General features: G+C 44.3%; 1 protein-coding gene across 5 annotated transcripts in view; it reads left to right on the top strand.

The window, feature by feature from the left end:
• The first annotated feature begins 10,470 nt into the window (after positions 1-10,470).
• The window catches only part of LOC121489881 (zinc finger protein 705A-like), a 28,351-nt gene continuing 11,088 nt past the window's right edge, over positions 10,471-27,733 (top strand). For 2 of the 5 annotated variants that reach the window (XM_041753318.1, XM_041753314.1), the window contains exons 1-3: positions 10,471-10,647; positions 21,854-22,135; positions 22,395-22,465. The gene's annotated coding sequence lies outside the window, so the exon portion shown is untranslated. Of the gene's footprint in view, positions 10,648-11,095; positions 11,235-21,853; positions 22,136-22,394; positions 22,466-22,849; positions 23,006-27,733 lie in introns of all 5 variants that reach the window. The other 3 variants (XM_041753317.1, XM_041753316.1, XM_041753315.1) reach the window with 3 other exon arrangements.

The following is a 27,733-nucleotide window of genomic DNA, read 5'->3' as shown; positions in this document are numbered from 1 at the left end:
GCAGCCCGTCCGGTTAGTGGGTTAGTGGCCACACCTGTAGGGGCGCCCTAGGCTTTACGCGCCACTGAGCACCACGTCCCCCCGCCCCTCCCCCCGGCGCCCTCTGGAGCCAAGGAGCAGCTTCCGTGGGCGGGGGGGGGGGGGGGGGCTCGGGAGGGGAGAGCATCCCTGTGCGGCCTCCGCCTCTGCGAACGTTCGGGAGTCCCCGGGCGGGTGCAGCACCCACTGGCTCCTGCCCCCGCGGACGGCGATACGCGGCCTCGGGCGCCCCACCCCGAGACTTGGGGCGCTCCTCTGCATCACCTCGGGGAGGCCGGACCCGCCGATGCCTCCTTGCCGGGGGCGGGGGGGGTCCCAGGCCCTCCGGAGCTTCCGCGAAACCTTCCAAGTCACCCTCGCCCTGCGGCAGCTGCCGCTGCTGCCAAAGGAGGCGCACGGCGGGGCGCCCGGGGCGCAGGGGTCCCGGAGACGGCCACGGCCCCGCCAGCGCGCAACCAGGGCGGCCGCTGCCGGAAGGGCACCGGGAGGCCGAGGGGCCGCCAGAGCCACGCAGGGTTTCGGAGCCCCAAGGCCCGGAGGCCCCGCGCGGCCGGCCGGGGAGCAAGAGGACCGCTTTGGGGACCCCGGGCCCGAGCCCCGCCCCCCGCCCCCCGCCCCACTGAGGCTGCTGCGCGTGCTGCGGCGGGCAGGCCGGGCTGCAGCCTCCGCTCGATGCTCTTCTCCTTAAGGGGTCCCTGCGCCGGTCTCTGTTTGCCCCCCCAAGGGTCACCCTCCTGGGGCTCACGTTTGCAACCATGGGACACACCGCATGGTGCGTCCTGCGACTCCGACCCCAGCCCACCCCCAGCTGCTCGGTGCTTTCCCTTCACTCAGAGGGAAGTGTCTAACCCAAGTGTCACCGCAAAGATGAAAGCCATTGAGGCAAAGCTGAAAATGATGGCTTTTTTTTTTTTTTTTTTGCATTTCAAAGAATTTATTTTACAATAGAAAAGTAGACCTTTGAACCAGCCAAGTTCAAAGTTAGAAGAAGGGACAACTTCAGTTCTGGATAATGCACCTGGATTCCATTCAGAACCACTGACCATGCGAGCAACCTCCCAGCTGGTCTCTGCGGAGGGTGGTCCCTCTATTTCAACACCTTTTTCGGTGACTGTGGCAATTTGAAACCGGTTATCGGGGCGGGCACCTCGATAATACAGCACTCGCCTGCGGCGGTCCCCTAGCCCTCGGGCCTCAGTCTGGCTCAGGACTGGCTGCTTCTCCAGAACTTCTCGCAGCAGAGGCTGAGCCAAGTATGCACCATAACCCGTGGCCAGCGAAGGGGCCTCAGAAGCTACGCCAAGCCTGTCCACATAACCGAGGAGGCTCTCTCCATCAGTGTAGCCCCCAGGGACCCTGGTGTTCCACGGGGGCTTCATCTTGGAGCGACGGCTGTCCATGGCCCTCTAGGCCTATAGCTGTGTCCGTCTCCCAACAGCTCATCAATCACTATCCGGCCACATGTACATCTTATGTATATAAGCTCCATTTCCTTAGCTTAATATTACTTATCCTTATTAAAATCGCCAATATTTCTGTTATTCTGTTCATTAGCATGGTAGCTCTGATTGCCATTCATCATTAATCTTTATAATCACCTTCTAACCTTGGATCATTTCTGGGGCGGTCATGCAAACACTGAGCAGAGGTTCCCTATTTATAAAGGCTGCAAGATTTACTGAAAGGGATTACAGACACACATCTACAAGCTGCTCCCCTGTTCTCATTCTACTGCCTGGGTGTCCTTGTCCCAGCAGAGCCTCTGAAGAAACCAGATTTGCGAGCCTGTAAGCCCCAGTGAGGGTCTCCTTGGCACCTCAAAGTCACCACAAAATTCTCTAAATCCCCTCAGGGGCACAGGATCCGTGACTGCAAGCAATAGGGAGTCATGGGGTGACAACCATGGCATTCCTGAGACTCTTCTGCAGGCACAGAGGGTATCTGGCGGGACGACTCTGGAGCTGCTGAGCTCCTGAAAATGTACAAATACCCCTCAGGGTGCCAGCAACCTCTTGTTCTGGCGGTGAAGACCCATCACAAAATTCTGTTCTAAGTCTCCTCAAGGTCCTGGGTGCGGCCCTACTGTCCTGGCAAGGCTAGACAAGCATGTGCCTCCTTAGAATTTGGTATCGGCTCAGAGCCCAGAAGCTGCCATTGCCAACACCAGAGGCACTCAGTGTGTCCTCGGCCTGCCTGAGCCTCTGGAAACATTCTAAGTACCTTCAGGTGTTCTGGAAATGCTGGTCCTGCACAGGAAGGCATGCAGCTCGTGACCATCCAGCATGAGCAAGGGCAGTGTTGAGTCGGGCAGGGAGTCCTTGAACCACTCATGGTGGCCTGTCGCCCCCTGCTGGACCAGGAACCACCGCTGTGGACACCTTCCTATAGCCCCCTAGGCTGAGTTGCCCCCTGTCCACCCCCAAATGAGACCCCCAGGGTTCTGTGGGGGGAAAGCTGGCAGAAGGGAATCCAGGCAGCGATGGCTGAGGCGATGCTGGGGCTGAAAGCAGGTACAGCTGGGGCTTCTACAAAGGGGGTGTCGATCTGGATCTGGAGTCCTGCCTTCCCTGCGTGGAACCCAGCCACACCACCCAGGGGGTGAAACTTCTGAAATCCGGTTGGTGTGGAATGATGGGCAGACTCAGGACTAAAGTCCCTCCATCTCCTTTACAACATCCATCTGGAGTTTGTGCAAGAGTTCTCACATTCACCTTTGTCCTCCTCCTCCTCTGGTCTCTATTCTCCTCTGCTGCTACTTTCAGCCTTAATTTTTTTTTTCTTTATGCAGACCTTGGACCCTGGCATCAAAATATCCCATTAGGCAAGAAATTGGTCCCTTGCCGATCATGTGTTTCATGAGTACAGGGGATTCCCCATTAGCTAACTTTATTACTATAATCATTACGTTATCATTTGTTAGTCATTATTACAAATATTTTCTTAGTAATAATATTCATCTTTCTTTTTAAAGATTTTATTTATTCATTCATTTATTCATTCATTCATTATTTATTTATTTACTTATTTACTTATTTGAGAGAGACACAGTGTGAGAGAAAGAGTACTAACAGGATGAAGGCAGAGGGAGAAGCAGGTCCCCACTGAGCAGGGAGCCCACCATGGGGCTCGATCCCAGGACCCTGAAATCATGACCTGAGCTGAAGGCAGACGCTCAACTGACTGAATCACCCAGGTTCCCTCATCCCTTTTTCTTATTATGGATTATTCTTCTGCGGTTGACTTAATACATCACTGTGGGCTTCCCGCAGGACTTGGAAAACCCTGCGGTGGCTCAGGTGGACAGATGTACATTTCTGTGCCTTCCAGCATGGTAACAGGATTTCTGGGCCACTGAAGGCACTGGGGATGTTTCCAGCAGCTCTGGTGATCTTAAGACGTCCTCATTATGCCTGTTTTTGTCAGTGCTGTCTCCCTGGCTCTGAGCTGAGGGAAGTGGAAGATACTAAGGCTGCCGGGACGCTGTAACTTAGAACATTTCTGTAAGCTCCAGTTGCCCCTATGCCTCCAGTTTGGGCAGTGGCAATCCCTGGCCTCCAAAATGACCGAAACTAGTGAGACAGGCTGCTGTGGCACCTTCCGCGGGCAGTCATCACAGGTTTCTGTGTCCTCCCAGCATCACTGAAACACTTTGGTTTTACCCCTGTCCTTCACTGGCACTCCATGCCAGCAAGAGGGGTTACCAGACCCCTACGGTGCCTCAGAATATTTTTAAGTGGATCTGACTGGCCAAAGGTGTTCTTGTTAGGACTTGCAGGCTGCCAAAAGCCATTGCTAGGCCCCTAAAGGGACCTGTAAATTTTTCCAAAGTCTCATCAAGAGGGCATAGGGTGCCTTTCTAGGTGTGACTTCATTACCTCAGGTCAAGGCCGTGGAATCATTCAGGAGCTCCTCCTGTGAAAGGACAATCACTGGTACAACAGGATCCTCACAGCAGCTGTGCACCTGCGTCTGTTGGGGACACTCACAGTCATCTCTGGCAACCAGACACCCTTCATGATACAGAAAATATATTCGTTGCTGTAAAAGAGAACCTCCATCATAATGGTAATGACAGTGGTCACAATAAAAACTGGTGAATATCAACAAGAATGATGATCATTGTCTATTGACGCTATTGGCAATGATACTAAACCTATGGACTTGGGGACACAGAGAACAGATTCCCCTTAGTGAATAACAGGTACAAGTATTGGGCCTCATGGGGTAGTTTAGAGTCCCAGAAGGCAAAGATGAAGAGCCAGAATGATAAGAAAATCCGCTTGGAGGTGGGCATGTGTAAACACGAGGACTCCTGAGTAAGCCTCGCATTACAAGGCTTATGGGGAACCTTTAAGGTACCCCTAGTCCTGGGTCTCCATGCCAGCCAACACCTGGTAGCTTTCAGGAGAGGAGACAGCTGGCTGTTGTGGCAGGGCTCCTCCCAACAAGGGAGGGCTCCAGACTCAGCACCTGGCACCCAGAAGCAGACTATGACAAACAAGAAGCCCCAGTATTGTGTCATCCCAAACCATCTGGCTGCTCTTCTACTGTCTGCACTTACAGGCCCTTCGGGACTGATGTATCTGGGTACTTGTATCTCCTCCAAGAGCTTCTGGAGGGGGTCACCCTTCATTCTCTCCTACCTATGGGAGTGGAAATGGCTGAAACCAGTGGTTCCCAGGCTTCCTAGAAGATTCTGTGTTTGCTCCAACAGGCCAGTCACCCTTTCAGTGCCTTTTCGTGTTACTCCAGCTATCCCTGGACATTGGAGGAGACTTAGGAAATTTCTAGAAGCTCAGGAATTCTGGGAGGCTGTGTGCATCTTTTGCCATGGGTTCTTGAACAGATTTTGAAAATTCTGCAGAGGCTCTGATGAGTAGGGAGGCCCTTTCCTGCCATGCCAGTGACAAAGCACGGGTTCCTGGTTGCTGACATGATTTTTAAAGAAACCCTAAATCTCAATTGGTAACAAAAGCCATTCAAGAGCCATTGCTGCCAGTGGGAGGAGTTTGTAATCCTGAGTTTACTTAGAAAATCTTTAGGTGGCCAGTTGGTGCAAGGAAGTCTTCTCTGGGGGTTGCAGGTCTGCATATAGAGTTTCTGGCATGTGTGTGAGGTGTCTAATACTTTCCAGAGCCTAAGATAAGACCAGGGTGTCCTTTCCAAGTCTCCCCTGCTGGTATGAGTAGGTCCTTGCATCCAGAGGGAGCTTGGAATAGTTCAGGGGCCCATCCTTTGAATTAGCATCAGGTGGTACACAGGGAGCCCGGAGGTCCTGGGTGTATGCATGTCTTCGGGTTCCCCTTGGATCGTCTTCAGTAGACTGGATGGACTTCACAAACTGAGAAACTTTATACAACATCATATATCAACAATCACACAAAAGATCCATGATAGGAACCATAATAGTGAATGACAACAGTAACAGTCACAATGATGATCTTAACGACACAAATATTAATCATTTTCATGAAGATAATATTAAAGTAAAGCGATGGAGATTGAGAATGGATTTCTCGGAGTATACAACAATGTACTGACATAGAGGTTCATGGTATAGTTTGGAGACAGAGTCCTAGGACTGCACCATGAAATGTGGTCTGTGATGGCAAAGGAAGGCAGTAGCGGGGAAAAGAAAAGAAGCCACATGAGGCTACCAGTGAAAGTGGGGCCCTGTGTGCCAAGCATTGGTAAGAGACACTGGTCCAGGTCCTGCCTACCACAGGCACTCAGCTTTCAGTAGTTCTGTCACATGGATGGCTAGGAAGGGCTCCCAACCAGGAAGTAGTGACCAGACCCCTTGCTGTCCCCTCCAGCCTCAGAAGCCCCGCCTACACGGGGCATGGAGCCCCCAGTTCTACATCAGATCTCACCTCCTGGCTAGCCTTCTGCCATTTAGTTTCCCTGAAACCCATTATGTTAACAGTATCATCATACCATGAGTTCACCAAAGCCTGTTGGTAGGCATCATCCTTGGTACTACCTCACTAGCAGGGGGCCAAACACGCCAGCACCTGCGGTTCTAGGGCTACCATACAGGACATAGAAAATTCTGAGTTTGCTCAGACTGGCAGAGAGCCCTCTCTGGGACTTGCAGTTGAGCTCCAGGCCTGCATGCCTGAGGTACTTAGAAAATTTCCAGAGGTTCATGCAGTCCTATGACACAAATGCATACAGTGGTGGCCCTGAGAGCTCAAAAATGAACTTAGAAAAATCTGCAGTTTCTGGAAGAAGGTAAAGAACACTGCTGCCCATTCAGAGAGAAAGGAATGGTTTTATTGCCTGAAAGAGATTCCTACATCAAAGTTCTTGAGTCAGAGGAACATGTGGAAAAAAGACACCAAACGAATATGCATTAGACCAGGGGAAATTCCTCCTGAAAAGTACTGGCCAAAGCCTGAATCCATCCTCAGGAGACTAGAATCCCCTCTGCTTTTCAATGCTGTCATGATTCGCTAGTCAAAATACAGAATAGGAAATCCTGAACAGGAAAACCACCTGCTCAGCCATTCAACCAGGGATATCCCTGCTCAGGTGGAAATGCACATTGGCAAAGTCCCATGTCTGGGAGAGTGCCAGGAGTAACAAGAGGAATAATAAGAAGGGTTAAGAGGTCTCTGGATGTATCCCAGTAATCTCTGTACAAGTGTTGACACATGAACATGCATACACATATCATTCATGGATGACGAAATGAAGACAGATTTATTTTTGCGTACACTCATGCCAGTAGGTAGTCGAGACAACATTCCAGGGTGAACCCATATACAGGAAATATTTTGTGACACGGTCTGGAGTAGGCTAGGCATGTGGGGGGGGGGGACTGTCTTTCTCCGTGTGTTCATGGGACATTGTACTCAGTGTGCATTTGTGTACACTGGGCTTTGGGTTGTAGGCTTTTATTGCAAGATTTCTGGAGAGGACTGAGTCTTTTGCTGGGTCTGAGGACTTGCCAGTTGTGGTGTCTGGAAAGTTAGGTAATGATGGGCATGGGATGTTTGTTTTTGCAATAGGAGACCCATGTTCAGCGACTTTGAAGACTTCAGTGTGGAATATATTCCCATGATATGACGGGTAGGGGTTTTGTTTTCATGTTTTCTACTGGTATTGAGTTAATTTAAGTTAAATTTTTGGCAGGTTGTCAAAATAAGTTCAGCAGCGTGTTTTTAAGGAGCAATGGGCTGGGCCATCTACATAGCTTTTAGCATGTTTATTACACACCTGTGGTTTGGATGGAGAGTATATGGGATAAGTATGTGCATCCGGGACTGCAGGCATATGTATATTTTGCCTGGCCTTGGTTAGATTTGGGATTTTGTATTTGGAGACGAGTCTGTTTATTTGCATCCAGAAATAAGAGGAATGTTTGTGTTCTATATGCAGATGGTATTGAATTCATAGACTTCTGTGGTTAGAAAGAATGTAGATAAATTGTGCTTTAGAAAATTATTACAGATCAATAGACCCTCTGCCTTAATAATGGAGGTTTTTATGGAGATATCAATGAATCAGGAATTTTTTCCTGTGTTCTAGGCTACACAGTATTAATATCTTATAAAATTGCCCCAAATGCCAATAACAAAAAAGTTATCTGCTACCTTTCATTAAATGAATAGCAAAGATGATTACTGAGGGCTCCCCTCTGACATATATGTCGGAGATCCCGGATCTCCACCTACTGTCCCTGCTGGTACACGTGCTGTCAGGGGCATCCCAAGGGACCAGGAACACACTGTGCTGGCCAGGATGGCCCAGAGAGGGCATCCTTGGCCCTCCAGAATCACTACACTTTTCCAAATATATTCATGGATGTAGGAACTGCTCTTGTCCTCCTGAAAAGGCTGGAGGGTGAACATGCAGTCAGGAGCTTCCTCACAATTATCTACATCAGCTTAGAGCCCAGCGCTCCTCAGAAAGCTTTAAGACATAAGGACTCTGACTATGAGGGGCTGGCTCCTCAGGAGGCTGGAATGAGGGAGCTGTCATGAACCCGGAGCTCCACCATTCATTGTCAGATCTCAGGAAGACCATTTGGAAGGACTGGCCTGGAACATGGCTGGAGAGTGCATTTTCATCACAAACACATGGTCTGTGTGCCTCTGGGTTGTGCTTTCTTCACTTTCAACATGGCATGTTTAGAGTATTAATATATATATATCCACACAGGAACTTATTTTTACCACGAAAAAAATGAGATAAATGATGTTTGAGCATTCCAAAGATCTCAGCAGAATTTCAGGACAAAAGCCTAAAAAAAAGTCTCAGGGGGGACACCATAATTACAAACTTCACACTTTCTACCCCCTCATGTGGTCAACTCCCCAGGAAGGGGAATCAGAATCTCCAAGCTCAAGCTCCTTCATTCCACCCTCCTAAACCCAAGAGAGAAACTGCTTCATTCCCCAGTAGCTCCTGGGTTTGGCTCACAGCACAAATCTGCTCTCAACTGGAGGCTCCTTCAGATGTCAGGATATTCAGGGCCCTCTATGGTCACATGTACAGGAACCAGAGACACCCCCCCCCCCCCAAGGTGGGAGGGCATCATCCCAGGGATGGAGACACAGGTTCTCTTACACACATGCATTCCACTCTAGAGGGGCCGTCTACCCATCAGGCCATCAGAGTGCCATCCTATAGTCAATGATTATTTTCAGCTGTATCAGTTCCTGAAAAAGCAACTCGTTCTTCAGTGAAGGCATTTTCCTAAGGAATGCCTGGAAAATACCTTTTCATTGTAATAATAACAAAAACATAGATAGAAATAATTAGGGATCCCTGGGTGGCTCAGCAGTTTAGCTCCTGCCTTCGGCCCAGGGCGTGATCCTGGAGACCCAGGATCGAGTCCCACACCCGGCTCCCTGCATGGAGCCTGCATCTCCCTCTACCTGTGTCTCTGCCTCTCTCTCTGTCTTCTATGAATAAATAAATATTAAAAAAAATTATACTCCAATGCACACTTTCTTTTCACTCCTCAGCTTTCATTGGACCTAATTCTCAGCCAGGGAAACAGAGGTTTAGAGATGTGGGCAGACCTTAGTCTACTAAGATGCCATCTTATCTTACGAGCTCGGTTTTTCGTCGAGAACTTCCAAACAATACACATCCTCCATGCACCCCATTATCACATCAGTTGACTTCCAGCCTCCCAAAGCATGCTATGTGTAAACGCTTAAGATGTGATGGAGAAGGTAGGTTGGAGGCTGGGTGGTTTACACTGGCAGGACTGTATCACTTGACTTCTACCTAAAGAGAGAGGGGAGAGGTTCAGGTACCTGGACTCCTTGACCCCAAATCATATACAGCCCTCCTTAATGTGTGTCCAGCTCCCCACAGATTGGAGACAAGCGAGGTGAGATCACCCAGGTTAAGTGATCTCTGCGCTGAGAGACCCGGAGGCCCTGTGGGAAAGGCTGCCCCCCACTCCCTCCACAAGAACCGCACAGCCTTTACTGCTCTCTGCCTACGAGAACATTCCCTTTCCAGAATTTACCTCCATGGGTCCCGACATTTAATATTTACAAGTAAATGTGAAAGTTAGAGAAATCTGTGTTAGGTTATTGGAAAACCAGAAGATGACTTCTTTTGGATTCATCTTTGAGAAAGTTCTGCAGCATGAATTGTGATTTAGTCTTGCCGAGTCCCCTCCGGCAGGATCTTGAGAATCTACAAAGGAGAGAGAAAAGGAGATATTTTTTTTTCCACTCACACATTCCCCGTTAATATTTATTTATTTATTTTTAATTTTTTAAAATTTATTTATGGGGATCCCTGGGTGGTGCAGCGGTTTGGCGCCTGCCTTTGGCCCAGGGCGCGATCCTGGAGACCCGGGATCGAGTCCCACGTCGGGCTCCCTGCACGGAGCCTGCCTCTCTCTCTCTCTCTCTGTGCCTGTCATGAATGAATAAATAAAATATTCAAAAAAAATCTGACTTTTTTTTCAAAACTAAAAACGCTCGTTCAGGTGGCTCCCGAATAGCGAAAAACGTGAAATTTAGTAACTCGGGGCACCTGGCGATGTCAGGCACGTCCTTCTCAAAGGCACGTGAACGTCTCCACCTTCCGCAGATGTTGTGCCTCGGCGGTCCGTCCTCACCGCCCCAGCCGGGGCCGCCCAGGCCAGTTCGGAGTCCACACTCGCCCCACAGAAAAGGGCACCAGCATTTCACGTGGGGGATGCAGGCATCCCGACGCCCCCATCTCCGCACCGAGGTCCCCGCGCCCCCCGCACCCGCAGGTCACCCGGCACACCCACCTGGATGCTAAAGCGCCCGGCCGGGCTCTGCGAGCGGAAGTAGGTAGGCGCAGACCGGAAGCGCCCCCGGGTGGGGGCGTAGCGAAGGCACGCGCACGCGCAGCACAGCCCTCTCCGCCCAGGCCCCGCCCCACCCGAGCTCGCCGTTTCCGGCCGACCCGGAAGCAGATTTCCCGGACGGAAGGGCGTCCTCGCTGGAGGCTCAGCGCTTGTGGCTGCAGCTCGCACGTGGATGCCCCCAGCGTTGCGTCCTCCACGCCCGGAGCGCGGGGCCTCGCGAGCCTTCCAGCCCCCCCAGCTCCGCCCGCCCCGCCCGCGGGGAGCCCCGCCCAGCCCTGGGTCCGCGTCTGCTTCCGGTAAGCTGGTTCCCAGGCCGGCCGCGCCCCGGGACCCCTCCCTCCGCGCCCCTCCTCCGGGAGCCCCGGTGACACCCCCGCCCCCCGTCCCGCCGGCTGTGCCTGCCCGCCTACGCTCGCGTTCCTGACGAGCCCCCGAAAAGTGTGCACTTCCTGGGCAGGGGCATCTTCGGGGGGGTGTGGGTGTGGCCCCAGGGCAGGGGGAGACCAGGGAGACCCCGGGACGCGGGGCGCGGCGGGGGTCCGATGGGCCTGGACCGAGCAAAACGGTGTGTGTGACCCGGGCTGGAAGCCCTGGAAGAAAAGTGACTAAGGGATGCGCAGGGCCGGGGTGGGGGGGACCCCAAATTCATTTATTTATTTTATTTTATTTTTTGGAGTTTTGTTTTTAATTTCCAACTCCCCACTCCCTTTTTAAAAATGCTCTGTGTCCGATCCCGACGATGAGGTCCCCGGGGTTTTGCAGCCTGCTGTCCTGGACACCCCCTTCGGTGCTCCTGTCAGCAGCAGCGGCCCACTGTCGTCCCTGCGGCCTCGGTGAAGATGCTGCTACTCACTCCTCGTTAAACCAACAGCGGGAATTCAGTGTAAGCAGCTAGTCCACATCATCATCATCCTCCCCTGCGTGACCTCCTGCCCTAAGCGGACAGTGCAGTGTGTTTCCGTTCCCTTTGCCCTCCCGAGTGACCGAGGGGGAGCTCGAGTGTCGGGGGGACTCTGGAGAGCGAGCCCATCCGTTCATAACTGAGGAAGTTACTCAGGTGGTTCCACTGCTCACCTCCTTTCATGTTCTCCAGTCCTACTAATTAGGTCTTAATCTCCATGGTTTTTTTTTTTTTTTTTTTTTTGGTAGTTTAATAGGATGTTCTGGAAAAGAAGAATCAAATATTTGATATTGTGATTAAAAAAAAAAAAAAGCATGAATGAGAAGGGCTCTTGCTCTGGAGTATGAGACACACGCTCTGTCGTTTGTGGGGTAGGGGTGTGAAGGGCAAACCCTGCCACGGGATCCCCTGTAGGCCCGGCCATGTCTGCGAAGATGGTGCTGTTCCCTCTACTGGCTTCGCCTGCCCACCTCGACACACGCAGGGAGCCACAAGGCAGCTTGACGGGAAAGGATCCAGATGTTTTAAAGCAAGCATGGAACAAAAGCATCCCCCAGTAAGAGCAGGAGGCAGGAGGCAGGCGGCGCTCTGACTCTGGGAAGGGAGCCTGGAGGGGGAGTCAGAGTGCTGTCTGCGGCTTAGGGCTCCCCGAATGGGAGGCAGTCTGAGCAGCTCGGGGGCAGGAGGAGTGAAGTGTCTGCTCCCACTCTGTGCTCAGCAGGTCCCAGCAGAGACCGTGGGGTCCCTTCCAGAGGTCAGTCCACTTCATACACTCACTGCACCCCCAGATGCGTGGGCTCGCCTACAATAGGGGAGCATTCTGAAACAGCAGGCAGAAAAACCCACCTGTTGATTTTCACGTAGGCGTTGGATGTCCGAGTCCGCACTGTCAGTGAACAGCAGAGGACTGCCCTCCCCACGTGGCGAATTCCTCCCTGTGTGTGTGTGTGTGGCTGCAGTACAGGAAAGTGTTAGGTTGATTCCGAGCCCCGAAAGTCATCTCCACACTCAGGAGTGACTTGTCAAGACTGAGCTTGCCTGAGAAAGCAGCTTTTTGTGTGTCCTTTTTAATTTCTTGATTCTTCTTTCAATACTTAATTGATTTCTGTCAATGTTTCATTACTTAATCTTCTTATCTTCTTTTAACTTTTACTAATTATCTTCTTGATCTGTAAAATTTGAATTGTCAGTTTCCTCTTCCTTTTACGCAAGGGAAGTTCAACAGTTTATAAAGTTTATAAAGTTCAACAGTTGGTTCCTTCATTTCCAAGCCCTCTCTGATAAGTATACTTAAAGTTTATACATGTTTTTAAAGATCTATTTATTTGAGGGAACATGCATGCAGTTGTGGGGGGAGAGGGGAGGGACAGAGGGAGAGGAGAGAATCTAAAGCAGACTCTGCTGAATGCAGAGCCTGACTGAGCTCAGTCTCACAACCCCGAGATCATGACCTAAGCCTAAACCAAGACTTAGACGTTTAATTGACTGAGCCACCCAAGCAGGTGTTACTCAAGTTTCTACATTTTTCGAGGTAATAGGCGTGGCCTTATCCCATGATTTTGACAGCTGATTTTTCTAGAGGGTCGGACAGTCGTAGGACATCCTCCCTGAGTCTGCCCTATTAGCACAGACCTGTCAGTACAGGACATAGAACGTTCAGGAGACTTGTCTGTCAATTTATGTCAGCAAGAATGATGCCCATGAACTAATGGCCACCCCGCTCCCAAAAAAAGACTAGAGTGGGATGAGCTAGTGTGAGATGCGGAGAAATGCTGAAAGGACCCCACCTTCCCCCTGGATTAAAGGAGACAAGAAGGCAGCAGCTAGACATAAAAGTAGCCCAGTAACGCTTTCTTTCCTTTTTTTTTAAATTCAAATTTCATATTGGAAAATAACAGCATAACATTTAAGTGCTAAGAGAATGGATCAAATGGAGGATAAAGTTGTTAGTTTATAAGTAATAACAAAATTCATGATATGGCAGGGAATGACAGGACCCAAACATAACGTTAGAGATTTAAAAAAAAAAAAAACCTAGCTGAGATTAACAATAATTCCTCACCTGTTATGGGAAAGACGGCATAAACATGGGATGTGAATCCAGGAATACTTTCATGGTTAAAAGCATTTACCTCCAAAATTACCTACCTCATTTGTGAAATAAGTTACCAACCATCTGATGAATTTAGAGGAAAGACAAGTCTATGGAAATTCATTTGTCATAGCAAAGGTTTGAAATAGCTTTTATTTTACATGGAAGTTAGAGTCGACATGCAAAACCTAATAGAATTGCCAGGTATTTTTGAGAAATGACCAGAATGACTTGAGATACTGTGTTCCTTATTGGAATTATTTCAAGACCTAGAATTTTTTTTTTTTTTTAAGCCAGAAGATTTTATTTCTGCAGAAACAGAAATGTCTAATTCAGTTGTGAATGAGATGCTGATGAAGCTATTTACTACACTGTGTTGTGTATTAACATTTTATTTATTACCCATTAGTCAAAAAAATAAAGTATAAGGTTGACTTTCTGTTTTAATAAATTAATAAATTATTTTTAAATTTACACTTTTAGTTAACATACTGTGCAATATTGGTTTCTCAAGTAGAATTCAGTGCTTCTTTACTAACATATAACACCCAGTGCTCATCATAACAAGTAACCTCCTTAATACTCATCACCCATCTAATCCATCCCTCACCCACTTCCCTCCATCAACCCTCAGTTTCTTCTCTATTGTTGAGCCTCTTATGGCTTGTTTCCCTCTCTTCTTTTTTTCCTTCCCATATGTTCATCTCTTTCTTAAATTCCACATATGAGTGAGATTATATGGCATTTATTTTTCTCTGATTTCATTTAGCATAATACATTCTAGTTCCATCCACCTTGTTGCAAGTGGCAAGATTCTTTGTTTTTTTTTTCTTTCTTTTTTGATAGCTGAGAAGTATTCCATTGTGTTTATATATATATATATATATATATACACTACACATCTTTATCCACTCATCAGTTGATGGACATTTGTGCTCTCTACAGTTTGGCTATTGTTGATAATGCTGCTGTAAACATTGGTGTGCATGTCCCCCTTCAGATCTGTAGTTTTGTATCCTTTGGGTAAATACCTAGTAGTGCAATTGCTGGATCATGAGGTAGTTCCATTTTTAACTTTATGAGGAACTGCCTCCATATTGTTCTCTAGAGTGGCTGTACCAGTTGGCATTCCCATCAACGTGCAAGCGGGTTCCTCTTTCTCCACATTCTCACCAATACCTGTTTCTTGTGTTGTTAATTTTAGCCACTCTGACAGATGTGAGGTGGTATCTCATGGTGGTTTTGATTTGTATTTCCCTGATGATGAGTGATGTTGAGCATCTTTTCATATGTCTGTTAACCATCTGGATGTCTTTGGAAAAGTGTCTATTCATGTCTTCTGCCCATTTCTAAACTCAGTTACTTGTTTTTTGGGTGTTAAGTTTGATACGGTTTTTGTAGATTTGGGATACTAAACCTTTATCCAATAGGTTGTTTGCAAATAATTTTCTTCCATTCTATAGGCTTTTTTTAGTTTTGTTGATTGTTACCTTCACTCTGCAGAAGCTTTTTATCTTGATGAAGTTCCAATAGTTCATTTTTGCTTTTGTTTCTTTCCCTTGTCTGTAATGACGTGTTTAAGTAAGAAGTTGCTGTGGCTGAGGTCAGAGGTTTCTGCCTGTGATCTCCTCGAAGAATTTGATGGTTTCCTGTCTCACATCAAGGTCTTTCATCCATGAAGAATTTGATGGTTTCCTGTCTCATACCAAGGTCTTTCATCCACTTTGAATTTATTTTTGTGTACAGCGTAAAAAGTGGCCCAGCAGTTTCATTCTTCTGTATGTTGCTACTTTCCCCAATACCATTTATTGAAGAGACTGTCTTTTTTCCATTGGGTATTCTTTCTGCTTTGTAGAAGATGAGGTGACCATACAGTTGTGGGTCGACTTCTGGGTTCTCTCTTCTGTTCCATTGATCTGTGTGTGTTTTTGTGCGACGACCATTACTGTGTTGATGATTACAGCTTTGTAATATAGCCTGAAAGCCAGAATTGTAATGCCTCCAGCTTTGTTTCTCTTTTTCACAATTGCTTTGGCTATTCAAGGTCTTGGTTCCATACAAATTTTAGGTTTGTTCTAGCTCTAAAAAATGTTTGTGGTATTTTGATAGGGATTACATTAAATGTGTAGGTTGCTTTGGGTAGTATAGACATTTTAACAATGTTTGCTCTTCCAGTCTATGAGCATGTGCTCTTCCAATCCCATGAGCATGGAATGTTTTTCAATTTTTTTGTGTCTCCCTCAATTTCTTTCATAAATGTTTTGTAGTTTTTAGGGTACAGATCTTTTACTTCTTTATTTAGATTTATTCTTAGGTATCCTACTGTTTTTGGTGCAATTGTAAATGGGATAGATTCCCTGATACCTTTTCCTGCTGTTTTGTTACTGGTGTATAGAAAGGCAACAGATTTCTACACATTATTTTATAATCTGCGACTTTGCTGAATTCATGTATGAGTTGTAACGTTGTGTGTGTGTGTGTGTGGTGGAGTCTTTCAGATTTTCTACATAGAATATCACGTCCTCTGCAAATAGTGAAAGTTTGATTTCTTCCTTGCCAATTTGGATACCTTTTATTTCTTTTTATTTTCTGATTGCTGAGGCTATTACTTCCTTGCCAGTTTGAATACCTTTTATTTTTTGTTGTTGTTGCTGTCTGATTGCTGAGGCTACAATTTCCAATACTTTGTTAAATAGTAATGGTGAAACTGGACATCCTTGTCCATTTTCTGGGAAACACCCCGTTTTTCCCCATTGAGAATGATGCTGTGGGTCTTTCGTATATGGCCTTTATGATGTTGAGGTATGTCTTAGCTGCTCCTTTGTTGAGGGATTTTATCAGAAATTGTCAAGTGCTTGATTTTGTCAAGTGCTTTTTCTGCATCTATTGACAGGATCATATGGTTTTTATCCTTTCCTTTATTAATATAGGGTATCAAGGGTATCACATTGATTTGCAAATATTGAATACCGCCTGCAGTCCAGGAATAAATCCCACTTGATCATGGTAAATAATTCTTTTAATGTACTGTTGAATTCAGTGTTAGTATTTTAGTGAGAATGTTTGTATCTTCATCAGTCATACTGGCCTGTAATTTTCCTTTTTAGTGGGATCTTTCTCTGGTTTTGGAGTCAAAGTAAGGCTGGCTTAGCTGGGTGTGTTCAGAAGTTTTCCTTCCATTTCTATTTTTTGGAACAGTTTGTAAAGGATAGGTATTAATTTTCTTTAGATATCTGGTAAATTCTTCTGGGAATCCATCCAGCCCTAGCCTTTTGTTGAGAAATTTTTTTTATTACTGATTCAATTTCTTTTCTGGTTCTGGGCCTATTCAATTTTCCTGTTTCTTCCTGTTTCAGTTTTGGTAGTTTGTACGTTTCTGTGAAGTTATCCAGTTCTAGGTTACCCAGTTTGTTAGCATATGATCTTTCATACTATTCTGTTTGTATTTCTGTGGTGTTGGTTGTGACCTCTCCTCTCATTCATGGTTTTATCTTTTTGAGTCATTTTTCTTTTTGATAAGTCTAGACAGAGATTTGAAGAACCAGCTCTTAGCTTCCTTGAGCCATTCTGGGCCTTTTTGTTTGTTTCTATATATCACTTTCAATCTGCAGGTGTCTTTAGGTCTAAAATGAGTCTCTTGTAGGAGCATATAGATGGGTCGTCTTCTTCTTTTTTATTTTTAATCCATTCTGATACCCAGTGTCTTTTGATTGATACATTCAATCCATTTACATTCAGAGTGATTATTGAGAGTTATGAATTTAGTGTCATTTGTGTTACCAGTAGAGTTGGGGTTTCTAGTGATGTTCTGTGGTCCTTTATAGTCTTTGTTGCTTTTGGTCTTTCTTCTTCTTTTTTTTTTTTTTTTCCCATTCAGAGTGTCCCCCTTAAAATTTCTTGCAGGGCTGGGTTGGTGGTTAGGAACTCCTTTCGTTGTTGTCTGGAAAACTCTGCCTTTCCTTCTCTTCTGAATGACAGCCTTGCTGGATAAAGAATTATTGGCTGCATATATGTCCCTTTATGTCCTTCCACTCCATTCTGGCCTACCAGTTCCTGTGGACAGATCCCTATGAACATGATCTATCTTGCCTTATAAGTTAAAGACCTTTCTTCTCTTGCTGCTTTTAGAATTCTTTCCTTGTCTGTGTATTTTGTGAATTCGACTATGATATGCTTTGATGATGGCTGGCTTTTGAATTTAATAGGAATTATCTGTAATTCTTGGATTTTGATGTCTGTGTCCTTCCCCAGATGAGACATTTTCACATAAGCCTTCTGACCCTTTATCTCTCTCTTGATCTTCTGGGACTCCTATGATACAAATGTTATTATGTTTTAATAAGTTGCTGAGTTCCCTAAGTCTGCCTTCATGGTCCATTACTTTTCTTTACCTCTCCTTTCCAGCTTCATTATTTTTCATAATTTGATTTTCTGTATCAATGACTCACTCCTCTGCTTCATCCATCTTCCTTTTATGGCCTCCATTTGTGTTTGCATTTCAGTTATAGCATTTTAAATTTTGACCTGACTAGACTTTTTTTTTTTTTTTTTTGTCTTGGCAATAAGGGATTCTCTAGTGTCTTCTATGCTTTCTTCAAGTTGAGTTATTTTCCTTATAATTGTTTTAAATTCGAGTTCAGATGTCTTACTTATATATATATATATATATATATATATATATATATAAATATATAAAATATATTTATATTATAAATATATATAAAATTATATAAATTATATAAAAGAGAAGGAAAGGCAGAGTTTTCCAGACAATATATAAAATATATATATTGTTATATATATATATAGAACAGCCACTCCTGGCTGTGAGTTCTTCTCGTGTTCTTTCTTTTGGGGTAAATTCTTCCAGCTTGTCATTTTGTCCAGAACAGAAAAGAAGAAAGAGAAAAAAAGAATAGTAATAATTAATTAAAAAAAAAAAAAAAGGAAAGAAAACAAAAACCTAGATCATGGGCGTGTTTTATTCTACTTGTGAAAAGAATCTAGATCCCAAAATAAAAAACAAAATGAAAGTATACAAAAAATGAAAGTATATATTAAACTAAGAATTAAGGGGTGTCTTGGGTGGCTTGGTTGGTTAAGTGTTTGCCTTCTGCTTAGGTCCTGGGAGTGGGCCCCACATTGGGCTCCCTGTTCAGCAGTGAGTCTGCTTCTTCCTCTCCCTTGTGTGCACTCTCTCACTCTCTCTCTCAAATAAAATCTCAAGAAAAATAAGAATGAAAATAAAAAATAAAAGCAGGAATTGGAAGATACAAGAAAATGAAAAAATAAATGTAAAAAGGCAGCTCGAGCCCCTTCCCCCTGGAGCTGAAGCTCTGCAACTCTCCATGATCAGTAAGTACAGTGGGACCTAGTAGACGGTGCCATCCTCTGGGGGCAGGACGAGGTGTAGGGCTTCCCGCCTTCGCTCTGTGGCGCTGTTTTGCTGCCTGAAGACTTTCAGCACTGATGGGCGGGATGCAGCTGGTGGTGCCCTGCTCTGTAGCCTCGGAGATGAAAGTCCAGGCCCCTGCTCTTCAGGGAGCCCTCCCAGAAGAGCAAGCAGCCCCCCTAGATGTGACCCCATTTCCATCTGAACCCTGGTTCCCGTATCCAATCCCTTTCATCTCAGGCATGTGAGCCAGTTTCCAAAGTCTAAATTGCAAGGACTCACTGTGGACCCTTGTCCGGGGTGGGGGTGGGGTGCCCTTAGGTCCCAGGAAAGCGGTGGCACAAGCACCTATAGCAGAAAGTGGGCGCCAGGACCTGCTGCTCTCTGCCAGCTCCCCGGCTCCTGTGTCTGCAGCAGCGCCGCACCTTGGCACCACCCCTTCTTCCAGCAACCCAGGGGATCTCAGACCACCTTGTCACTCCTGGGATTCCGCCCTCGCTCTGCCACCCGAGCACCTTCAGGCCAGGAGTGTCTCCACAGTGGCAGATTTCCAAAAGTTCGGATTTTGCCCCTACTGCTTCTAACACTTTGCAGGAGCCTCAGCGGGCAGGTTCCCTCCCTGTGCTGCACCCACAGCTGCACCTCCACCAAGCAACCTCTGTACCTCCTGCCTTCCAAAAGGGCATTTCTTTGCTGCTTGTGGACTTGCAGTTTTTGTTCTCTCAGACCTTTGATTGAGTTCTTGGGTGTTCAGAATGATTTGAGAACTATCTTGATGTATTATTGAAAGTACCCTGTCCAGTGCCCTAACACTCCTTCCTCCACACTAGTAACATAATTTATGCTTGGTGTATTGCAGATTTTCATGCTTATTCAGCTTCCATCTTCTTGAGGTAGATGTTTACACCATTTATTTTAACCTTTAATCAAATACTTAAAATAAAATTTTCTGTGAATATTGCTTTAAGTTTGTACCATTGGTACTTTTATATATTAAAAATTGTTCATAATGTACATTTAAAAAAATTGTTAATTTTATTTAAGAGAAACTTTCCATTTAATTTTCAGTTGGCATTACATGTCTTCTGTGGTTGTCGTTATTTTCCGGTCTTATTTTATTGTGTATAGGGACTTTGCGGATTCCTTTTTTAAAAACGTGATGTTTTCCTCCATCCTTGCACATACCTTTTGTATGCAGGGGACCATGTGTGCTATAAAGGTATGATGCTTTCATATATAAAATTTATAGTAATTATAAACGTCATTCTATTTTCACTTTTTCTGAATAGCTTTGGATGTTAAAGATTATGAAAGGTTGGATTTGAAAGCTTTTTCATTTATAGTATTAATTTGAAAGACAGATTTGGTTTTATACTTACATCATATTTAAAGCTTATACTGGTACTCCGTGCCTTTGCTTTCCAATTTGTGTATTGCTAAAAAGGTAAGAGGCAAGAAGGCAAGACTATTTTGTTTATGCTACCTTGTAAACTATCTCCCTAGCACCTGGAATGGCCCATCACTGGTGTTGGGATTCTAGGAAGCTCACTTAATAACATCATTTTTCCAGATTGCAGTTCTGAAAGGGAAGGAAAGACAAGTGAATTGGTATAGATATCAGTCATTTTTTCATAGTACGGGTCCTTTTTTGACCTTGGCACAGAGACTGTGTTAAGTTAAATTATTAACTGTTAGTTAAATTATTGCTAATTCATCTATGAGTTATATACTTACACACAGATTTTCTCTAAATGCATCTCTTGTGCTAGTTGAGGAAGAATTCACTTGGTTATAAGATTAAGGGTCACAGTTGGTTTCTCTGAAGATTTTGTAGGCTTTCTCCATGATCACATTTTGTACAGTGAATATTGTCTCATATCTCACCTGAGTTTTTATAACGATCCTCAAATCATTCTTCGTCTTTGAATTATAGACTCTTTGGGGGTAGTTTTGTTTTGTATTGCTTTATATATGTTTTTCTAAACTGGGTTTCCACAAACTCACAAATTCCTTTTTGTATTAATACTTCTTTATTATTGTTATACAATTTCCTTTGTAATCTTTACCAGTAACATGGATTTTATAGGTTGTGGGCTTATCTTTCACAGCTTTCAATAGTTATTACTTAATCCTCTTTTCTTTTGCTCATTTTAAGCCTGTCAGCAACATTGAGTGATTTTTTTAGCAGTATCTCTTTTCCTCTCTTGTACCTCTTGTACCTCCCAATGTGTTCTCTTTTAGATGGTTTTTATATTATTTTTAGAAGTTCTGAGGCTTTGCCAAGTTGTTTTCCCTTCTTTCTATGTAATTGCTTTCATCCTTTTGATTCTGCTTTGAAGTCCTATTTTTAAGGTTTTTAATAATTTGTTGTCTGTCCATTACTAAAAGTATTGGATAATTTTTAAAGTTTTTCTCCAAGGCAAAGGATTCTTTGAATATTAATATTCAATTACTTTTTCACTCCTACCTTTTCCTTTTACTGTTATTTTCTTCATGCCATTTTCATCGAATTGAATTCTCCTTAAACCCCATGAATTTATGGTGATAATTTGCAGAGAAATACGTGTCAGGGTCGTGCTATAGCAAGAACTCTTGCTGACTCAAAATAATGACTGTTTAACACAGGACTTTTGGAAAGTTTGTGGGCCTAGTTGGGATTTTCCATAATTTAAGAATTATCAGCTGAGAAGCTACTTTTTATTTGTGGTTTGCATCCACTCATGACCTTCTTTGATTCCTACCACTTGAAACCATGGATAAAACAATGATACCTAGGTAAAGTCTTCCTTCCCACTCATAGGAATTTCCTGTTTCATATGTGTGGGGTTCCCTGGATATCTGTATATTTCCTTTGAAGAACAATTCTAAAGATTAAACATAATTTTACATTTCAATCCAAATTTACCTTGAAGGCAAAACCTAACATAAATCCCATGGCCAGTGCAGTAGTAGTTTCCCTAGATTCTCCTCTCTCCTTGGATTCTCCCATATGTTCTGGATAATCAGCTGGTAAACCATATTTATAGAGTATCTTTTGGGCGTTGTGAAATGTCTTGGATATTGGCTACCTGTCCCCAGTTATCAGATCCTTGCATTAAAATGTGGTTTTTCTTTCAGATCTAAATCAAAGCTCTGTCCTCTCTACTGGGTGACTCATAGGAAAATAAAAGGATACAGTGCCCAGAATCCAGCTGTCACCTCTCCTGACATTTAAACAACTCTCCAGTTCCTCAGACCTCTCAACTCCTCCAAGAACACAAAAGATTCAATTTTTTCATCACAGTACATGCATACAGTGGGCAAAAAGCAAAGCTTGGTAATCACCTTGGCATTGCCTAGCTCTGTGATGCTGAAGACATTCTCATTTCTATGCATTACAGAAGAGATTCAGACTTCCAGGTATGGACCAACGTTCTCACTATTCTGAAGGGCAAGTACCTCAAAGCTCAGGGAGGAGGCAGGTGAGGGGTATAAAGCCAGAGGGACCAGTTCAAGTGCCCTAAAAAGAAAAATACTGGTATAAGAGCTGAGGGTACAGTTGGAGCAGGGTATCCACCCACTTTCTGGCCTTGTAGCCATGGAGGAAGGTAGGAAGGGGTCAGAGGGGAAATAGCTTTCATTAGTTTTGGAGATGAATATCAGTTTTCTTCCTCTGCAGAGTTTGTAAGCTTTGGAAGATGCTAGTTGAGCATTCTGCACTATGGAGACATGTACCTGACACCTTACAGGGTATGTATAGACTCTATTCTGGAAAATGTTTGAGAGTATCTGCTTTATATAGCACTTCTTACACAGAACCTATTCTGGGCTCCTCAGAGGGTGTATATATGATGGCTCAGTGGAGCTCTGATATTGTTCATGAGCCTTGAATATCAAATCAAGTTGAAGGTGGTTGATTTTAGTCCTTTGATCATCAGAAACGTTTGGCTGTTGGAGAGAGACGTCCCTGTTTTAAGGCATATCTTGTGATACGTGGGATCAGGGTTCCAGTCATTGAGTGTGGGATGCTACTAAGCTGAGGCATAAATAGTTCTGAAATCATTCCAGCTTTAATTAAGTTGAGAAGATGTGCTCCCATCTGACTAAACTGTAATTCCATGTTGCATATTTGAGGAAACTCCCAGTCACCAAACTCCCCTGATTCCCGACATATCTGAAACTATACAACTCTAAAATTTCGAAGTCATGGATCTTTGAGGAAAGTGACTTCTCTTCATTATTCTTCCAACACAACCTTGGCTTGGACCCTGTTCCTGCCCTCAGTGACAGGTAGGTGGTGACTTTATCCAGGCCGAAGGCTCTGCATTTCTTTCCTGGAAGTGGTAGACATTTCCTTAAGTGTCAGATGAGGGGCTCATGATGGTCCTCTCAGAAGTTGATGGATTTCAGAACCTAAAACTGGTGAACTCCTTCTCAGCAGATGGATTCCTAAGGGCAGTAGTCCAGCATCTTCAGAAGCTTTAGAAACTCAGTATGAGAGTGAATCGTCACAACTCAAGTATTGTCTCAATTAGAAAGGATGAATTCACTGCAGCCATTGGAGCCAAATATTCTTCCCACCGCTGAAGACTTCAATTCTACTTCATATACCTTCTGTTTGCTTCAGATGTCCAGACCCCAAACCCTCAAGCCCCTGGCATTCCATACCCCTGTGTCAGAAGAGAAGATGCCAAGAGCCTTCTTCAGGAAGTTCTGCTCCACTCTGTGGTTCCCTTCAGTTCCAGCCCAAATTCATCCACTGAGGGGTAGAAGTAAAGCCACAAAATGACTCAGTCCCATTTCTTACCACCCTTACTTACATACCCTGCATCCTTCTTATCCTTTCTCTTCTTGCCAAATGGTTACCCTCCGGGGTTCCTATTTTTCAGAGGCATTCAGAACCATGAGAAGATATAACTCATCATAAACTGTGGTCAGGGAAACAGGCTTTTGAGCCAGATAAATATGAGCCAGTAGTTCAAACAATGCATTATATGCTCTCTGGGTTTTGTCAGGTCACATGAATCCTATCCGAGTTGGTTTCCTAAGAGGAAGAGTGAAGATGATAATGGCAAACTTGTAGGGGCTTCTGAATAAATGGCAAGAAGTAAATACCTATCACCTAATATGTGATCAATATGATGATGTATTTGGGCAGATAGTTTCTTAGATCACCATGAGTTATCCATAGACTTTGTAAAGAGCGAGGATGGAAGATGTAACTGAGTTCATGAGAATCCTTAGGCTTATAGTCTTGGAATGGACATCTCTGCTGGAATGGGAGTTCTCAGTTAGGGACCACAGCGCTTTTTCATGTTAAAAACACTTTTCAAACAAATGTGTATGGTTTAGAAATCATAAAGCATGTTATTTTTAAGATAATGTTTTCCATGGAGGCAAGAAACCACATTCTGTGGTCCTGTTGGAGTCAGTGGCCTCTGTGCAGTAGTTAATGGACCTCTGAAACAAAGTCTAGATTTATACCATTTCCTGATTTCCTTGTATACTCTGTCAAAATTCAAGCTATCAAGGGCTTATCATCCAGTTTACAAAACTCTTGGATATTTTATAAGCAACTCTTAGAAGCCAGTGCATGCCAGGTCAAGCATAACTACTGGAGGGACTGAAGGAATGTATTAAAATTAGTAACTCTTGGGATGCCTGAGTGGCTCAGCGGTTAAGTGTCTGCCTTCGGGTCAGGGAGTGATCCTGGAATCCTAGGATCAGGATTGAGTCCCACATCAGGCTCCCTGCATGGAGCCTGCTTCTCCCTCTGCCATATGTCTCTACCTCTCTCTCTCTCTCTCTCTCTCATGAATAAATAAAATCTTAAAAAAAAAATAAAATTAGTAACTCTCCTTTGTTGCCCCAGGGTAGGAGTATTGTGTGAGGTGGATTCAGCACATATAAAGTTCATAGAATTTTGCCTGGTGTACATTAAAGCTCCAGTTAAGATTTATTGGTTGATAAACTTCCCAAGTGACTTGAAATATCTGGAATATGTGAGGGCTGATGCCCTCAATTTTCTTAATGTGTATATATGTGTGTATATATACAGTGTATATATGTGTGTACACACACACACATACATATATATATATTAAAGTATATTAAACTATTAAGGAATTACTGTAGCAGTAATATTGGTACAATAACTTATTTATTGAAATAACATCAAGAACAAAATTCACATCTACTTAATTTAACCAGGGAAATTTGCTTTTCATAGAACTAACAGCCACAAAAGAACAGCATACCAATATTGATTTATGTTTTAAGTTTGGTTTTAGTAAAATTGTTTTTAAAAGTTATATTTGTATTGAGCTCTCTAGAGAATGTTCAAGCTTTTATATTTTCTTTTCTATAGAAAATGCTTTCAAGAGGAAAAGTCATCACTGTGTAATAATAAATCCTTAAATATTTCTGAATCTAAGAACAAAGCCCAAGATTTCCATGGTAAAACATTCAGGAGAATGTGCTCATGTTTTTCCAGCATTCCCTCTATAGCTGTCCCAGGTAGAACTGCCTCATCATTTGTACAGAGGCAGCTCCACAGAACAGGGGGATAGGAGTCTCCAATTACACTGTTGTATGACAGGGGACTGTCTGTGAATGTCAGAATTCATCAGCCTGTGCTGAAGCAAGATACCTCCACTGATTGCCTAACCACTTTCTGAGGATCCCTTGATTGACACCAGCCCTAGGACAGCTCTAGATCCCAGGAAGACCTCTGACCTTAAGTCCCTTAAGGTGTGTTCTGTAGAGGTTGATACTTAAATCAGTTTGCACACCAAATCCAATTCCATTGAATTGGAGGGAGGGAAAAAAAACAACCCACAACCCCCAAATTCTCAAAAGAGGACTTGATCCCAGCTCAGAGGGGACCCTTGGATCCTGAACCTGCACTCTGGAGGCCCTCACTGTTAAACTATTGGGATTATAGTACAGAAAGTAGTTCCTTTCCTTTGTGTTTAGAAAGGGTAGTGTTGCTTCTGGTAGAAAGGTGAGCAAGAATAGTGCCATCAGAGCACTAAGGTTTGGCCCTGCATTGATATATCTAAAACAGAGGGCTTTGTTTATATGGTAAATTACTCTTTCACTGCTTTTTTACATTCACTGAGTCTCTCTGTATGCCATACCATTTAAGGGGACTCTAGTACAGTGATGAACCAAGACAGGTGTTACTCTTGCTCTCCTAAGTTCACAAAGCTACGGGGGTGGGGCAGTCAAGCTACCAGTTGCAGGGAGGTATCCTAAGTGTCCTGCTGGGAAAATGGGGAGGTTTGGCACCAACATTAGATTAAATGGTCAGGGAAGGTGATATGATATGTAAACAGATTCTTAAAGAGTACAGAAGTTTGAGAATGCCAAGTTGGGGGTGGGAGGGAGGGTCTAGTAGAAGGACTGTGCACAGGCCAGACAGTACAGCAACTGGCACACGGCCCACAAATAAGGCAAGTCCATAACATATGATTTTAGTTCAACCAAGGAGGAGTGATTGATACTGAGGTGGTGAATCTGGCCATGTCTGATGGGGACCTGAGCCCATATTAAGAATTTGTCTTGAGCTTATTAGCTAGTCTATCACACTTTTCCAGGGTTCTACTCCACATCACAATCCTGGCATACTTGTCAAAAATGCAGACTCCTGGTGTCCATCCCAGACCAAAAGGAAGGACTGCTTGCTGGGTCATCTTTCTGATTTCCACATTCTCCAGGGGATTCACCCCGTGAGGACTGTAACAGGTGTGAGTCAGGAGCCCCATAAGTTTGGTGCTGATGTTGACCTATTGTCTTCCTTATTGTAGTGCTGTGGCTATTTTCTTTAATTGTGGCCAAATATTGTATCCTGGAAATGTCAGCACTTTTAGTGTAGAATATAAGGTAACTTTTTTAAACTGCTTCCTCTGTGTTAACAGTTCACTGTTATTTACTGGGTTATATGTCTACAGAAGATCCATTTATCCAAAAGACTATGAAAGACAGACACACATGTAAAACAACAGATTTATGCCAAACCCTCTGACCCTCATACTTCTGCCTCCTTAGCTGCAGTTTGCCTTTATTGCCCTAGATATAAGTAATGACAACAGTGATTCAAGTGTGAAAACTATACTCATGAACCCATTTTTGCCTCTCCACAGTCCGATGAAGGAGTCAGGGCCATCTCTGAATTTGTACATCACCCAGCATATAGGGGAGCCTGGCTGGGGCCCCAGCAGGCTGAGACCAGAGCCTTGGCCCTTGACCTCTGAACCTTATGGCTCCAAGAGGACCTCGTTCAACATTATTTTGGCCTTAGGGCACCACCATTTGATGATAATGATGATGGCAGCAATGATGATAGGATGACAATGCTTTCTAAATCAAATGCTTGTATTTAAAGTATACTGAATTATTTCAAAAACAATTTGTTCTTTTATATCTCCATTTATCTTAAGATATGTCCTAATTCTTTGAAAATTTTATTTTCAAAAACAAAGCACATCCTATTTATAGAGAAACCAGTAATGAAACTACATTTTTATTCTAGGAAGCCTTACTATTTTGAAGCTTGTAAGGTTTTACCGGCCTTCAGCATCATTCAGCTAAGTCTGATGAAAAGACCTATGCTAAATTGTTTTTCTATTTCTTGCTAGTAAAATGTACACACTCTAGATACCTGAGTATATATTTTAAGTGTAAATGTTTCTATTTATTTGGAGTCACCCTGATGCTTACAGTCTGAGGTATCAGATTACAAGTCATCTGAAAAATAAAGAGCAGGAGGGGTGCCTGGGTGGCTCACTCAGCTAAGGGACTAACCCCTGATTCCAGCTCAGGTCCTGATCTCAGTGCCATGAAATTGAGCTCTGTGTCAGGCTCTGTGCTTAGCATGGGATCCTCTTGGGCCTCTCTCTCCCTCTCCTCCTTCCCCGCTCCCCTGTTTGCTTGCTCACTGAAATAAAAAATAAACTATAAAATAAATGAAATGAAATGAAATGAAATGAAATAAAATAATAAATAAAATATAAAATA

Source organism: Vulpes lagopus, chromosome 4 (genome assembly GCF_018345385.1).
Source record: "Vulpes lagopus strain Blue_001 chromosome 4, ASM1834538v1, whole genome shotgun sequence".
Taxonomy (NCBI): Eukaryota; Metazoa; Chordata; class Mammalia; order Carnivora; family Canidae; genus Vulpes; species Vulpes lagopus.
The sequence above is the reverse complement of the archived record's forward strand: the minus strand, read 5'-3'. Positions and strand labels throughout refer to the sequence as shown.